This window comes from Emydura macquarii, unplaced genomic scaffold, assembly GCF_026122565.2.
Source record: "Emydura macquarii macquarii isolate MOO-44397 ecotype Brisbane River unplaced genomic scaffold, CSIRO-AGI_Emac_v2 contig_1363, whole genome shotgun sequence".
NCBI lineage: Eukaryota > Metazoa > Chordata > Testudines > Chelidae > Emydura > Emydura macquarii.
The window spans coordinates 15884389-15901197 of record NW_027131500.1 but is presented as its reverse complement, the minus strand read 5'-3'; the positions used below and the strand labels follow the sequence as shown (position 1 = coordinate 15901197).

At 40.4% G+C, this 16809-nt stretch overlaps 1 long non-coding RNA gene across 1 annotated transcript in view; it reads left to right on the top strand.

Annotated features, from left to right (window-relative positions):
• LOC137155601 (uncharacterized) overlaps nucleotides 1–2236 on the top strand; it is a 98257-nt gene extending 96021 nt beyond the window's left edge. Inside the window, exon 4 of the long non-coding RNA XR_010920567.1 lies at nucleotides 1986–2236. This is a non-coding gene — a long non-coding RNA (uncharacterized lncRNA). The remainder of the gene's footprint in view (nucleotides 1–1985) is intronic.
• The last annotated feature ends 14573 nt before the right edge of the window (nucleotides 2237–16809 follow it).

The window sequence follows — 16809 nt, the reverse complement described above, 5'->3', positions numbered from 1 at the left end:
TCTAGAACTTACCTTTTAAAACAAAGAGAGAGAGAGAGATTGAGAGCTGAGTTTCTCACATAATCACATTAATCCAAGAATTTTGAAGCTGGGTTTTTAAGATTACCACCAGATATATCAAGACTCTTGAAAAGGTCATTAGACAACACTATGGCAGAAGTGTGTACAAAACAGAGTGTTGTAATAAGCCAGCAGATGGCACCTATACATGAGCAGCCAAGTCTGGGAGGCTCAATAGCTGAGAGGAGTCCATGACAGTTGGGAGAGGCTGGAAGATGGGGTGCCATCTTTGCTGCAATATATGAGAGTCTCAGCAGAAGGAAGGAGTAGTATGTTGCTCTGGGTTAGACTGGGGAAAAGACTGTAATAGATTGTGTGCAACTGGGGCTAGTGGTGAACACTTTGGACTCAGATTTGCATGTGTCCCAAGGGAAGGTGATGGCTGAGTATCCAAGGAGCCCCAACCCTCCACCCGCAGGCCAAGGGGTCCAGAGTGAGCAGCCACCAGAGGAGAAGCTATCTTATCAGGCTAGTGCCTCTTAGATCTATGTCCACCATCAGTGGAATTGGAGGCCTCTGGCTGGGGAGGTAATGGTTTTGAGTATTTCCAGAGGTAGGGGAAGGGATTGTGCTATTGTTTCATTGTGGATGTTGAATTGCCTTAGCTTCCCTTCCCTTTCAGCCTGTACTACTCCCTTACCCAATATTCTTTTATATAAATGGTTACAAATCTCCTATGTGTGTAACTGGATTTTGTGTCAGGAATTACCAGACCCATGTAAGTAAAGGGGACTAATGCCCATCCAGAGAGGAATAAGTGCAGGCTCACTACCTTAGGACATATAGCAGCACCTGAGTCCAGCACAGGGGAGAGAGGAGTGTCAGTACAGTGTTTACCATATACAGAAAAATAAGCAGCAATAGTACATCAAAGTTCCAAACTCAACTTCTGTGTTGATTTAACCATAGGGCAAAACAGCAAATCAATTCACATGACACGTTAAAGTCAAACTTCTGGAAAACAGCGAAACAAATTAACATAGCACTTGAAATTCTTTTCTTCATTCCCTGTCTGAATCTCTAGTGTATTCACAGAGAAGGTGTTTTTAATATTTCAGAATCTTTTTCTCCTTAAAATTCTTGTTCCTCTCTTCATTCATAACTCCAAACACATTCTCTATTTTTGATGTTTCCTTTGCTCACAGACAGCTCTACATTAGACCTGGCATTATTTTTTTTTAAAAAATGTTTACCCTGAATTCTAGCTGTTGCAGACTGAAGAGGCACTTACTAGATCAAAGGGAGTGATTTGGTCTGCTGTGTGGGCAACTAACATGCTAAAATGGATACCTCATACATATTGGTTTATGTAAACTCCTAGATCCTAGTGCTGGATTGCTCTTGAGGGACTTTAAAGTAATGCCACTGGGTGTCAAAATGGCACGAATAAAGGACTTTTGAGAGGGCACGTAGTTGCAAAATAAAGCCTCAGCTTTATGTACCATTCTGTTTTCTAATGGCCATAATATATGGCTTGAATGGTGTTCCAAACACCTTAAGAACTTTCCAAAAGCTGACTTCTAAAATTTCTAAAGCCCTTTTTGATGACAAAACATGTTTTTATGAGATTCATTAAGCCTAATTAGGCCATCATTTGGGGGAATGCCATATGGCACCAATAAATAATTTTTCAGTGAGTTACTGTTATCCCCTAAAATAAATAAACATATGTCAGGTACTCAGTTAAATTAATATAATTTTAGTTTGAAATATAACCATACCAATTAACCACCTCGAGTTGACTGACAATGGCCTCATCAGTTGACTGATTGTGGACATCTCAATGGTATGTGTGTCATGAGAAAAGCTGGGATATTTTGCTAACACATTGCTGAAAATGTTACTAGCAGCATCACGGAATGTCTGCATCTTTTTCAGACTATGAAAACACTTTGCTTTTCTATACACCTCCTTATTCTCTGCAGGTGCCCATGGCTGCCGAATGAAATAGCTATGGAATGAGACCATTTTCAAACTCTGCTGCTGCTGAAACATCAGAAACTCAATGAAAATCTGAACATGTTGCAGCCTGGCAGTCAAAGACTGGGTAAAGCACAAGGATAGGAAAGGTTGATTTATCTTTGTTCTTGCCTTTCCCTCTGCCAAAACTTTGTTCTTTGTTTGGATTGTCCGTAGAGTATTTTTAACAGCACAAAAAGAGAATTACTTTCCTTTGTCCATCTTTCAACTAGCCAGAGAAGAAACCCTGGAGTTCAAAGATATCTCTTTTGTCTTTGATACAGTCAAGACTTTGACACAGCTGTCTGATATCTTCAGTTTGAACCATCTGAGTACCCCAAATTATCCTTGTTCAAATCTGAACTGTTTGTGAATCTCAGCCCTTGCTCATGCGGATTCAGCAAAATATGGTTTGAGATTGTTCTCATGGGTGGGAGATCAGTGAACCTCCTTTCCTTCAACTTGAGGAAGGATTAAGCAGTGGTTACAGCATTATCCTAGGACTCGAGACCCCTGGGTTCAAGTCCCTGCTCTGTCATAAACTTCCTGTCGGGCCATGGGCAATTCATTTAGCCTTCCTATGCCTCAGTTCCCCATCTTTAAGATGAAGATAATAGCACTTCCCTACCTCACAGGGGTATGGTGAGGATAAATACATTAAACATTGTGAGGTACTCAGATATTCTGATAACGTTGGGCATAAAAGTTGCTAAAATAGCTAGCTAACCTCCTTTGTGCCTCCCCACTACCATAATTATCAGAAACTCCTTTAAAGATATCAACATTAAAAAATAAAGGTGGAGAGTTTAAATATGAAATTCCAACATGAAGCTGGTGAGTTTAGTTGCCTGCAAATCAAACCCCTGTCTCTTTCAGAGTTCACAAAACCATAGGACCCAGACACCATCTCTTGCTGCTGTGTTATTTCCTCAATATTACTAACAATGCTACGGTGTAAATTATCAGTCCAAACCAACATTCTACATATAATTAAAGGTTCATGATCAATCAAAAATGAATTGTAATATGTAAGTGTGTGTACGGTTGATACTGGATTTTGAACTGGTTTGTTTCTCCCTTTAAGTGTTCTGAAGGTACATGTGTTGTACTCAATAATTAATACATTTATATGTAATACACAGACCTTGGTGGGTTTTTACCCCCTCCCCCCCCCAAAGTTGGCTGAATGCTTTATACAGAGGCCTGCTGAGTTCATACTGTTCAGGTAATAGCCTTTTTGGCTTCAAATTGTGAACTTCATTCAGCAGCATGCTTCTTTTTAATGGGATTTGTTAGTTTGTTAATATTAATTATTTCTTTGTGTTTAATATGACTAGGTTTCTACACAACTTAGCAAATTAAGGTCTGTGTCACCTGGCTAAGATTTTCAAAAATAGGTGCTGTCTCAGAGTTTAACATTGCTTCTGGATGCCCAGTGCCACTTCTTTAGGTGCCTAAATGAAGCTTTAATTGTCTAATCTGAGGCACTTATTTTGGAAAATCTTGACCTCTCTGTCTAAAGAGAGATACATAAATTTAGTTAAGTTTCAGCATTCTAGGAGTACCAGGATTGGGAAGTAGCACTTTGGTAGGATTTTCATAGTCTTCTCATACTTTGTACATATATTTAGCAAGGCTGCCACAGCTGAGTAGGAGTTCTTTAAGAGCCTAATTTAGAGCCCACTGCTGTCCTAAAAACTTTAAAATGGCACTTAGATGGAAGGAACTCCTTTTTGTGACTCACAGTATGTCTTGCCAGCATTCCAGTTGCAGAAAACATTCTTAAGTCATAAATCTTACTGTCTCAGTCCTGTTAACCAGTGCCACACAGGTCTTTGTGTCTCTGTTTGTGTCTGCCCTTCCATTTCTTCTCTCTCGCCATCCATTTGCAGAAGCCCAGACCTGATCTTTGCTTGTAAAGGTTACATAGACTTTTAAAATCTAATCTTTTACACATTTTATTCTCAGAGCTTGCTTTAGGTTCAGTAATTTTCTAACATTCTTGTATTGATTTCTAGGACTGGAAAACCATCAGTCCTTTTTCGCAGGATCTGTGGGAACATTGCTTTCTGTCATTTACATTCTGTCCCATATACTAGTATAGCTGATACCTTTCTCTAGGGAATTACTTTCTGCTTGGAGGAGAAGATCAGGGCAGAGGCACTCAAGATAGACAGGAGCACAAAAAAAAAAAAAAAAAACATGCTGTAGCATCTGAGATGAAAGCATGTAGCTGTAACTCTGACCTGAACAAACTATTTGCCTGAATCTAACAGAGAATCTTCACCTCCTACAGTATTTATTCCCAACATCATTTTCGTACCAGTTTAATTATCAGTCCCATTTTTATAAAAGATTTTGAGGTATTTTAATAGTTTAGTTAAGTAGTTCGTGTGTTTTGCAGTGCTTCAAAGCTGTAAAACAGTGCAGCAGTGAAAAGTATTATAAATAATTTAATTTAAAAAGCATGATTTTGCCCATCATGGAACTTTAGATCAACAGGATAGAAAATAGTAAAGGAGAGGCATTGGAATTCTGTCACAAACAGATTTTTTCAGAGGTTATTTTTATGTGTAGTGCCCCTTCAGACCTGTTGCAGGTGCAGAGAAATCCTAGCTCATGTAGTTCCAGACCACCAGCCACAGCCTGAAATGCTCATGTGATGTTTACTGCTCATGCTCCAGTGCCAATACCCATCTAAATCAGGGCGGAGTTTGAACTACTTTTAGGCTGACAGAGCTCCATGGTAATAACTGTGTCATCTTAAGAATCATGGTGTTGACCTTGGCTGATTTCTTCTCTTTATTTAACACCCTCCCACACAGCACCACCACAATTTCTCATACTACTTCCAGATGAGGACCAAACAGCCCCAGCTGGTATTGCATAGGAGCAATGAAGTAGGTGGTGGGAAGGAAAAATTACATATTAAATATGTGTAGTATTATTGGGCCCCAGTCCAACAATTTCACAACAGGGGCAGGTTTGCTTCAGTTGGTCCTGTCTATGGATTATAAATCATCTTGATATGAGTGGTGTATGCCAAATACTATCATATAATAGCAGATTATATTGTTGTAAAAACAATAGTATTACCCCTTTTGACCTGAGCAGTTAGTCAAAATTTGTGGTTCTGGAGATTGTCCCAGCTTTTTCTCAGGGTCATGCTAAAAGTCCTTCTCCCACTGTCCTTGGTTTCCTGCTCTTTCTCTATTACATAAAGAAGCTCAATTGCTTTTTATATTTATCCTACATGAAGGATGGCTGTTCTACCACCTTCTTCAGTGAAGTTTCACCTCACCCCCAGCTCACCAACAGTTTTTGTTGGGGAATATACTACAGGAGTTGTAAACTGGACTTTTTGTTGACAATGGGTTTAGATGCTTACCCAGACAAACCCACCTTATTTTTTCCAAATACTTCCATTAAGCAGTACGTCAGTGTGCACTAGGGAACTTATAGTGTGCAACAGCAGGGTCTACTAAGATATAATGAGCCGCACACTAGTGTGGAGTAGACTTACATCCCAGCATGCTGCAGTAAGGCCAGATCTATACTATAAACTGAAATCAGTATAACTACGTCTCTCAGGGATATGAAAATTCAACACCTCCTAGGGACAGTTATTCCAACCTAACCATGGGCTTCTGCTGTTGACGGAACTACAGCCTCTCACGGAGGTGGAAAAACTCCACTGATGGGAGAAGCTCTCCCATCGTCATAGTAGTATCTTCACTAAAACTCCACCGCATTTTAAGTGTAGACCTGCCCTGGTGTTCCTTAGGCAAATCCTGATTGTTTCAACTCAGTCCACAGGTTTTCTGATTCCAATTTTCTCTAGCATTAATGGAAATCACCTGTATGAATCCATGTGCATCAATATATGCAAATACCCTTATATTTCCCCCCCACAATGTATCATGACTACAGCCAGCACCACTTCTAAATACATTTCAAAACCAGCATTTCTCATGTCATGAAGTACACATAGTAGCTGTATCTTGAACTACCATTTAGGGACACAGATTAAGGTGCTCCTGTACCTTTCACTAAAATAAACCATTTTTAGAGAATGTGCTTATGTCCCAGCAGCTATATTAATAGAACAGCATTTCAATGAATGGTGCATCAGGACACATCAGCTATATTTGTCTTCATCAGCTTTAAAGGTTTTCTCATTAAATTGGTACAAGTACACCTGTACTACTGTGCATCTTTACTTGCTATTATGTGTTTAGTTTTGTATCAATATTTAGCACTCTCAGAAGGTAAAATAGATTTAAAGCTATCCTTGCTATATTAATTTTAAGAGCAAACAAAGTCGAGCATTGTGGTTGAAGATGTGCAGTAGAAGTAGCCAAATGTGGCTCATGAGAGTTCTACAACATCGCCAGAGGCCACCCTACTCTGTTATACAAATGTGCAGTACAGGAAGACCAAAGACCATCAGGCAGCTTGGATGAAATGTGCTGGAACCTGGAGTCCACACTGGCATTAAAGATGAACTAGTTGCAATCTACTCCATTTTATTAAGACGAATTGTGGCCCTTGAGCTCCTGGCCATGTTACTGAAGTGGTTTGCAATGGCAAACGTGAGTTAAGACACTCCTGGCACATAGTGGCCACCACTAAAATGTCCAGGATATATCAAAGTTATTTCGCTTTCAAAGCATAAGGAAAAACTGCTTTCACAGTGTTAGTAATAGTTGGCAAATACTTTTTATTGTGATCTTTTGCATTTTGATAGGGTACATGTAATATACCCCTCCACCTCCTTCCAGTGGTGTGTGGTGGGAGTAGGTTTTTGTTTCTGTTTTTAGGAAAAAGCATGCCCACTTTGTGGTAATCAGATGCACTGATGTGCTGGGGAAAAGAATGGAATTATATAGCTCTATTCTAATCTCTCAGTTTACAGCAATTGGCTTTTCGAGGTATAGTAGTTGCCACGGTAAAACTCTTGGCTGCATCCTTGATGTAACCTATACTTTACAAAAATGTCAAATCTCTGGCTTGAGGATTTCTATCTTTGAAGAAGGAAAAAACAGCTCTGCTCCAAAGTCCTAGGCCAGCTGTCACACTTAGACTCCCAATACAGTTGCTGTTCTTGTCTCTCACAGACAGACACAAAACAATATCACTCTTTACTTAGATTCTTAGTTATTACTGAGTTTTCGGCAGGTTTATCTGCTTCTCACACTTAAGTGAGGAATTCTGTAGTGACATGAAGTATGTCACAGAGAGCAGCTATGTGGGGAGTCTTAACACAGAAGCTAACGGTAATGTGGACAGTGTTCAGACTGATAGCCAGAGAGTTGATTGAGTTAGCTAGTTTTTCAAATAACATCAGCTTCTTCAGTCCCAAATAGTGACTTGTGTTTCTGATACGTGATTAGCTTCGGTAAATCAGTGTCCTCAGCAGCTTGGCTCCCAAATTATGAATCGTCACATTGGTAGAAAACACTGATCCCATGCTCTGGCCACCTCTACACTATTTATAATACATTTAATCCATATTCTAGTGAATTGATATCCATTAAATGGCAAAACCATTATAAAATAAGATCTGCACTTCCCACCTAACTAATACCTCATTCAATCCACCCCATCGGATGTACCCTAAGAAACTAAAGAAACTAAGAAACTAGGGTCTTTTTGCCATGTGCCTAGAGACTTTCTGTTTCAAACAGCGTTCACCGCCTCAGTTTGTGGACAGTTACAGGCTCAAGATGGCGTCCAGGGTCACATGAGCATATCACATGTCCTTACATGCTTTGATGACTCAAAGGAGCAGCCATTGCCCATATTCTTTCTAAAGCATCCAAAGGAATGGCTTGCTGGGTGGGATTAGTTTCTTTGATGTCGCATTGTTAGTGTGAAGTGTCCTTAATGAGCTATTAATGCATAGCTGTTTGGCTCAAATGTAAATCTTAACCGGTGGGTATCACCCAGGAACAAACGCATTTGGGATCAAATACATAGCCAGTATTCATAACATTAGATATAAAGATGATATGCATATAAATAGGATAATCATAGTTGATAGATTGTTACTTTTCCATTGACACCTTACATGATATACGTCGTACAAGATTTGTTGCAACTGTTGAAAGTGGTAGCAACAAAGATACAAATGGTCGTATTTCAATCATACAGCATCACAGTGAGCTAATGCTTTAAAAAATTAAGCACTGAGTAACGGCTTTAATTTAAAAGCAACTAGACTAGAATGATTTTCTGGGCTACTTAAATCCTAAAGTTTCTCCAGATTCAAAGTTACTTTGGGCTACAGCCACACAGGGAATTAAGGCTCTACATTGCAATGCTTAATTGTAGGTGGTCTGTCATCTTGTGAAATCCACAGCCCAGTTAGGTGTCCAGGCTCACTATGCAGTGCACAGGGCAAGTTAAGTGCCTAAGAATGGGATCCAGCAAGCTGAGCAGGGAGTTGCTTAAAATAACCGATAGGAAATGCCAAGGAGAAGGGTGTGGCCTAAGCTCCATCCCAGTCACAGACTTAGTTGTCTTCCTCAAGCCCAGAGTTAGGCACATATCTTCACAAGGGATTCACAACCATGAACCCTTTCCTGTAGATGGGTGCCTAAGCTAGGTCAGTCCTTTTCTCACAAAGAACTGAGGAGGAATGCCCGCTTTATAACTAATAGTTCAGTGGTTAAACAACTCATGCAGATTCAAAGATCCACTCTCTCTGAAAAGATCAAGGAATTGACCCAGGTTTTCCCCCTCTCAGGAGAGTGCCCTCACAAGCAGTCTATAATGTATTCTACAACGGGACTGTCTCAGTCTTTCCTGCTTAGAGCTATTCCATGGTGTATTAAGTACTTCAATAGTGATTGGAGCAGCTAGTTGAACTTGAGTCTCCCCTATTCCAGTACCACTAGGCTACTGAATGAGTTGCTTCCCTGCCGCCAGGAATATTTAAGTATTCACTACAAAGTACAATATTTAAGTATTCAGGACAAAGCTTCAACAGGAGAAATGAACACTCACCTCAAAATATCCCACAGCCCAGGGGTTAAGGCATTCAGGTTGGGGATTGGGAAACCTTGCTTCAAATCCCTGCTCTGTCAGAGGAAGTGAGGATCTCATGTCCTGGGTGAATGCTCTTACTACTGGGGAAAAGGGAAATGGTGTCACCACTGTCAATGCTAGATGTTCCCTTCCCTATAGGACTGTGTCTCATAGGGATGCTCTACTATAGCCTCTGAGCTTGCCCACTGGATTGGGCCCTATGAGTGACAGAAGCAGAGAAATGCCTAGTTTGAGAATTTCACTGGCGTTTAAGCATGAGATAGGTACTGGGCATCAGGACTTAGGTGGCTATGCACATGCCCAGTGGTAGATTTTTAATGCCAGGAGGAATCTATCACCAGAATTTAGATGCCTAGGGAAGTTTGATGCCTACGGGTTGAAGCAGCAGCTGAATGGAGGTTTTGATTATCTACATTTTAGGCTTAGGCACCTTAAGTGGCAGTTAGGCACCTAAATCCCTTTGTGGATCTAGCCCTTTGTCTACTCATATTTCATTCAAAGAATTCCTATTGAAATGAATGAAACCACTGTACAAAAAAAAGGGGGGGGGAGATCAGGTTGGAACGTTTAATATAGCAATCAATATAAAATCATTTTCATTGTCTATAACGTCTGATGAGAGCTCTACTAAAAGCTTGTGTAGTATGTAAGATAGGGAAGACGAAAGTATAGTCTGTCTAATTTATGGTATAAGAATAAACTACCTTATATGCATGATTGTTTGTCTTAGCAAAAAACATGAGCAAATTCTGCTTGTTTCCATCTCAGTAATGTTTTTTTATTTGTTGGTATCCTCTGTAAATTGTTAGCACTTCCCATATTCCCTCTGCATTCTTTCTACTTAAAACTCATTTTTCTTTTAGTTATATTTTTCCCTTGGCTTTGTCATGAAGATTTGAGACTCAAATTCATTTCAATCATTTAAAATGTATGCTGTTCTAGGTATTGTAGCAGCATGGAGAGAAATATAGTACTCGAATTAGCATAGGGAGACACTATTAAACTCAGAAAACTACTTATAATAATGCAATAAAAAATTTTCCAAGCAGGAGCCTAGAGGAAAATGTTGTTTCATTCCTTAATTTGTCATTTTACCCAGAAACTTTTAATCGATATTAGAAGGCTCTAATGCACAATTTGTAGGTGGTAGCGGTGGTGGGTGGACGTGATGATTTTAGAACAAAGTGGCATATTTGTTTAATACATTATCACCTTTGAAAATTACATTTTATTCTTGTTCTCTTTTTATTTTCCTGTTCTCATAGGTTACATTTTGTCATCTTTACCTTTATTCCACTTTGCAGGGAAAATACAGTACAGTTGAGAGGTAGATTCTGGATAATGCAGCAATGTTAGACAGCACAGGGTGTTCAATAGACACATTAAGTACATAAGAACTAACTTCAAAAATTTCAGAGGTCCAGTTCAGTTCAGATTAGCACTGCCAAAGTACAGGTGGTTATCCTATCTGAAATGACCCTGGTAAGGCTGAAAAAGTGGGATGGAACCCCCAATTTCCCAGGAAACTTCCATCAATTTTTTCCTTCATTCATGTTGGAAATACCACTAGGACAAATTTTCTTGGGGCAGTTTAGAACCTCCCTGCCCTTGTCCTGATTGGTATCAAAGAACAAATAGGTACATGGAAAAGAAAAATAATAAGAAAAGAGTTAAGAGAACATTTCCTCTTTTTAATAAAAAAAAATGTTGGATTCATTTTAAGCTTGGAATGAAGGTAACAGTGCTGCTGCTAAAAGAGCTGAAGTCTAGGCCCCAACACTTCCTTTTCAATGACTTATAATTTGCTATCACATGCATAAAACTTGCCGTCAAAAACAGGCCTGTAAGGAAGGAATATTATGCACATTTAAGCTATTATATTAAAAATATTTGCATAGCAAATCAAAGTCATTCAATAATTATTTTTATCTTTATGTATGGGTCAGTACATATTGGTATAGTTTCTTAATGTATTATACATCCAGTAAATGAAACATCTCCCTTTGTTTGTAGGCCACATTGTCTGTATCCCGCTTGCTCTGAGTGAGAGCTCTGACCACTCCTTATCCTTCTCTGATTTTTCCCTACCCCTATTAGCAAGTAGGTAGGGAGGGCTCTCTGGAGAGCTGGAGTTGTGCTACACAGTAGATAAAGACCCAAGATCTGAGTAAGTCTTAATCACTCGGGGGGGGGGGGGAAAGGGAGAGTGGGAGATCTTATTCCTTCTTACTGCACTATTGGCCAAGTAATGTAAAGATATAATGTGACACACTGCACCCCAATGTACACCCTTATGGTGTGATTGTGAATCATTCATGTTCACACTTATAGTGTAATTGTGTACTGTTTAATGCACTGTGTGTAAAGTAAGATGTTTTTGGAATGCTCCTAGCACACTAAACATTATTGTTATAATGATATGTTTGTTGCAATGTCATATGTATGGTTATGAGGCTTCACTATGTAATATTCCCAAATATGTGTCTCATGGCTTGAAACAGATTTAGGCAAAACTCTACAGAGCGGAGAAGCAATTTGCACTTCATTAGGACTTGTATAGAATAACGCAGCTCAACATTCCAGGAACAAAGTGCTGGCCCAGACAAATGAATCCATAAAGAACCACAGTGACTCAGGGCATGGAGGAAACCAAGCACGGATACTGTTTGTCACCTGGCCCAGAAAGAGGGATTAAGGCCCCCGGGGGTGGGGGGAGGGGAAGGACCATGTTAAAAAGGAGAGACATTTTGCAATCACCCTCTGTCTTTCACCTCTATCTATAAACATCATCAAGCAACTGAAATGCTGACCCAGGGGGGACCCTGGCTGGGAGGCACACCATGCAGTCTGTAGTGAGAATCATATAAGACTGTAAGGTTGCTGAAAGTGTTAAGCTTAGTTTAGAATGTGACTTGCCTTTTATTTACTTTTGATTAAATCTGATCTGCTTTCTTCTGATTTATAATCACTGAAAATATTTCTGTACTTAATAAATTTGTTTGTTTTAATCTAAAGCAATGCATGTGGTTTGAGGTGTGTGAAGACTCCATTTGAAGTGACAAGATGGGTGCATATCAATTTCTTTGATAAATTGATGAACCAATGAGCTTGCAGTGGGCAGCACTGAACATTGTAAGACAGTAGTTCCTAGATTTGCATCTGGGACTGGTGGTGGTGACTGGGGTCATACCAGTGCATGATCTCAAGAGTGGCTGGCCAGAAGTACTCACTCACTTAGTTGAGAGTAGCTTGTTTGCTGTAGGCTGTGCATGGGCTGACCCAGGTTCACACCAGGATTGCCAGCTGTCCGTAAATTTAGGAACAGTCAGGAAAAAATGTATAATTTTAACACGGTCCATAAATCCATAAATAAATGAAAATGTTCATAAAATTGGGTATAAATAAAACATATTGTATTTTGACATTGATTGTCATAATTGAGAATCACTTCTTGTATCATAAAACTACATTGACCATGACTTTAACAATTTCCTGTTTTCTATTATTGCACTCGCCCAAAGAACCTGATTGATCAATTAACTGCAGCTAAAACAATTGTATAATTCCAAACTCCTGTGTACAGTATATCATGAGTGAGTACACACTTTTGTGGCATTATTGTATTGCTTATGGTATTTTTAGTGATATAAGTAAAAAGTTTACCATGTCAGTAAAAAAATCAACTCCAGATCTTCATGTCAAGAAAAACTAAAATGCATGGTTGGCAACTGTGGTTCACACAGAAGGGCAGGGTAAGATGGGCTCTAGGAGTCAGGGATTGGGGTGACACAGCAATACACCAGTCCAGATTGCAGAGGGGAACTAGGGGCTGTGCTCCTCTTGACCTGCTGCTCACAAACAGGGAAGATTTGGTAGGGGAAGTAGAAGTGGGTGGAAACCTAGGCAGCAGTGACCATGAGATGGTAGAGTTCAGGATCCTGACAAAAGGAAGAAAGGAGAACAGCAGGATATGGACCATGGATTTCAGAAAAGCAGACTTTGACTCCCTCAGGGAGCTGATGGGCAGGATCCCCTGGCAGGCTAATATGAAGGGGAAAGGAATCCAAGAAAGCTGGCTGTATTTTAAAGAAACCTTATTGAGGGCACAGGAATAAACCATCTCAATGTGCAGAAAGAATAGCAAATATGGTAGGCGCCCAGCTTGGCTTAACAAAGAAGTCTTTGGTGAGCTTAAACACAAAAAAGACACTTACAAGAAGTGGAAGCTTGGTCAGATGAATAAGGAGGATTATAAAAATACTGCTCGAGCTTGCAGGAATGATATCAGGAAGGCCAAAGCTCAATTGGAGTTGCAGCTAGCAAGGGATGTGAAAGGAAACAAGAAGGGTTTCTACAGATATGTTACCAACAAGAGGAAGATTAGGGAAAGTGTGGGCCTCTTACAGAATGGGGGAGGCAACCTAGTGACCGAGGGATGTGGAGAAAGCTGAGGTACTCAATGCCTTTTTTGCCTCTGTCTTCACAGACTAGGTCAGTTCCCAGGCTACTGCACTGGGCAGCACAGAATGGGGAGGAGGTGAACATCTCTCAGTGCTGAATGAACAGGTTCAGGACTATCTAGAAAGATCAGACATACACAAGTCTATGGGGCCAGATGCAATGCATCCGAGGGTGCTGAGGGAGTTGGCTGATGTGATTTCAGAGCCATTGACTATTATCTTTGAAAGCTCGTGCCAGTTGTGGGAGGTCCCTGATGATTGGAAAAAGGCAACTATAGGTCCTATCTTCAAGAAAGGGAAGAAAGAGGATCCAGGGAACTACAGACCAGTCAGCCTCACCTCAGTCCCTGGAAAAATCATGGAGCAGGTCCTCAAGGAATCCATTTTAAGGCACTTAGAAGAGAAGAAGGTGATCAGGAACAGTCAACATGGATTCACCAGGGAAAGTTATGCCTGACTAACCTGACTGCCTTCTTTGAAGAGGTGACTGGCTTTGTCGATGTGGGGAAAGTGGTGGACGTGATCTACCTTGACTTTAGCAAAGCTTTTGATACAGTCTCCCACAGTATTCTTATCAGCAAGTTAAAAAAGTATAGGTTGGATGAATGGACTATAAAATGGATAGAGAGCTGGCTAGATCATCGGGCTCAACGGGTAGTGATCAATGGCTGCATGTCTAGCAGGCAGCCGGTCACAAGTGGAGTGCCCCAGGGGTCGGTCCTGGGGCCGGTTTTGTTCAACATCTTAATTAATGATCTAGAGGATGGGTAGATTGCCCCTCAGCAAGTTTACAGATGACACTAAACTAGGGAGAGTGGTAGATACCCTGTAAGGTAGGGATAGGATACAGAGTGACCTAGACAACTTGGAGGCTTGGACCAAAAGAAACCTGATGAGGTTCAACAAGCACAAGTGCAGAGTCCTCCACTGAGGATGGAAGAATCCCATGCACAGCTACAGACTGGGGACCGACGGGCTAGGCAGCAGTTCTGCAGAAAAGGACCTGGAGGTTACAGCAGATAAGAAGCTGGATATGAGACAGCGCAGTGTGCCCTGGTTGCCAAGAAGGCTAAGAGCATATTGGGCTGCATTAGTTAGGAGCATTGCCAGCAGATCGATGGAAGTGATTATTCCCCTCTATTTAGCACTGGTGAGGCTGCATATGGAGTATTGTGTCCAGTTTTGGGCCCCCCACTTCAAAAAAGATGTGAACGAATTAGAGAAAGTACAGTGGAGGGCAACAAAAATTATTAGGGGGCTGGAGCACAAGACTTATGTGGAGAGGCTGAGGGAACTAGGTTTGTTTAGTCTGCAGAAGAGAAGAATGAGGGGGGATTTGATAACAGCCTTTTACTACCTGAAAGGGGGTTCCATGGAGGATGGATCTAGGCTGTTCTCAATGGTAGTAGATGACAGAACAATGGTCTCAAGTTGCAGTGGGGGAGGTCTAGTTTGGTCATTAGAAAAAAGTTTTTCACTAGGAGATTGGTGAAGCACTGGACTGTGTTACCTATGGAGTTGGTGGAATCTCCATCATTAGAGGTTTTTAAGGTGTGGCTTGACAAAGCCCTGTCTGGGATGATTTAGCTGGGGTGTTGGACTAGATGACCTCCTGAGGTCCCTTCCAACTCTAATATTCTATGATTCTATGACATATAATCTAGCTCTAAATTTTTGCTGTACTTACATATATGATACTCAAAATAAATTAAAAAGCTGTATAACCATTCTACAAAAATCTATTGTGCAGCAGCCAAATACATAAGCCTTAGGTTACACTTTTCTTTTCAAAATACCGAAAGTGATTGCAATATGCACCAATCCCTTGTCAGTTCATTTCAGATCAGAGCTGTAACTTCACTGATACAGCGACAGCATATTGACAAAGTAATCTTTGCCCAAGGAATGAGAGTCGTGATGCTGTCTGGATTAGGGGTGACCATTTATAATTTTGTTTATATCAATATTGCAAAATTACAATAATTCATATGAGATATGCCATGTCAGGTACCCTTGGAAAGGTTATAATTCGCTAAGATTGATAAGCACATTTATATGTATATGTCAATTTTGTATGCTAAATTCTAAATATATAGGGTATATTTGTATTTCAACTTGTACTGTATTTCTGAGTGACTCCCCAGACAGGATGGCAGCAGCACTAAGCCTGCTTAATCGCCCATCAAGGGAACTCACAGATACCCAAAGAACCCAGGGGCCACATCTTATGAGTCACCATGGCATATCAGAACATGCCTACGGACAGGGACTCTGAGGCTTTTCCAAGCCATATGCTGTGTGGTTGTGACAAGCCACATGACAAAGGAACATAAAAGGCAGCTGACCATCCCCATCTTGTCTTAAGTCCTGCTTCTTAGCTCTGGATCAACAGATCCACAACCAAAGCTGTGAAACAAAGGACTGACACCCATCCAGGTACTAGATGTTCACCAGAGGGACTGCACAAGCCTGCAAACTCCTCAGTTCTACTGAGAATCCGATATATATGGACTTTACAGTCATTTGTGTGTATCTGATTGTTTTGACCAATTTAACATCTCTCTTATTGTTTCTTTCCCTTTATAATAAACGGTTAGTTTTAGTTACTAAAGCATTGATTGGTAGTGTGGTATTTTGGGTAAGATCCAAAGTTATATTGATCTGGCAATGTGGCTGATCCTTTGGGGTCAGAAGAACATTTTGGTAAAGGGAATAGAATCTTAAATAACGTCTCTCTTTACTGGATCTATTTGCTACTGGGAGTCAGAGGCTGAAATGCAGTAAAAGGGACTGTGTAATTTTTTGTTTTAGCTTCTTGATAACCAGTGTGGGGAATCAGAAGCACTGTTAATAACTAGTTGGTGACTCTAACTGCAGTGTTAGCCACCAGTTTGGGATAAGCTGCTCTCCTTTTTGCAGTCTGCCCTGACCTTGGCATTTTCAGGTGGGCTACCCTAGGCATGGATTTTTGCTAAATATATATTCCCATACTGTAGGTAATAACTTGCATTGGCAGGGGGATGGATTACATAATCTAATAAATCCCCCTGTCATCCCATCACTAGTTTCTCTGAATCTAGCAGTTAGCAATTTTTTCATATTGTAAAAATGTCTTTAAATTTAACCAATTGGCTCAGTTTTGCTACCAAATTAGTATGAAATTAAATCTAGGGTTTGCACTAAACTATGCTCAGGAGCCTTGATTTCTGCCAAATGTATTTGGTGTCACTGACATTCTTGCACACAAGAACAACATGTGGATTAATATATGCTCAAACCA